Consider the following 540-nt stretch of genomic DNA (forward strand, 5'->3'; position numbering starts at 1 on the left):
CCACTCTCTTTCTTTTCCCTCCCTCTCTTCTACCAGAAAAAATTAGATCTACAACCACAAAATAATCAGATCTAACAACTAAAAAACATAAGGTGTAGGGGGTCGACGACGGCTGGAGGGGGCGACAAGGTGGCTAGCAAATTTTGTTGGGTAATAGATCTACAATTTACAACCAACAAAAATTAGACTACAAACCACAAAATAGTCAGCTCTAAACACCAAAAACAAACGTGAGATTTAGAAAAGGGAGGTGGGACGCAGCGACGAAGCCAAAAATATTGTAAAGGGTGTTTAAACTTCAAAGAAGTAAAAAAAAATCTTCGCTAGAGGGTGTTCAAATATATGTTATATACCTTTAAAATTTAATATTTTACCTATATATGCACTATAATTTTCGGACGAATGATGGTCAATTGACCACCCTTTGTTGAGTGTAGCTTCGCCCCTGATGGGACGATGACTGGCTTGTTTAGTAAGAAGAAGAAAGGGAGAGGGAGGGTTGGATAGGTGGTGGGGGCGTTTCAGAAAATAGTTTTTCTT

This window comes from Nicotiana tabacum, chromosome 1 (assembly GCF_000715075.1).
Source record: "Nicotiana tabacum cultivar K326 chromosome 1, ASM71507v2, whole genome shotgun sequence".
Taxonomy (NCBI): Eukaryota; Viridiplantae; Streptophyta; class Magnoliopsida; order Solanales; family Solanaceae; genus Nicotiana; species Nicotiana tabacum.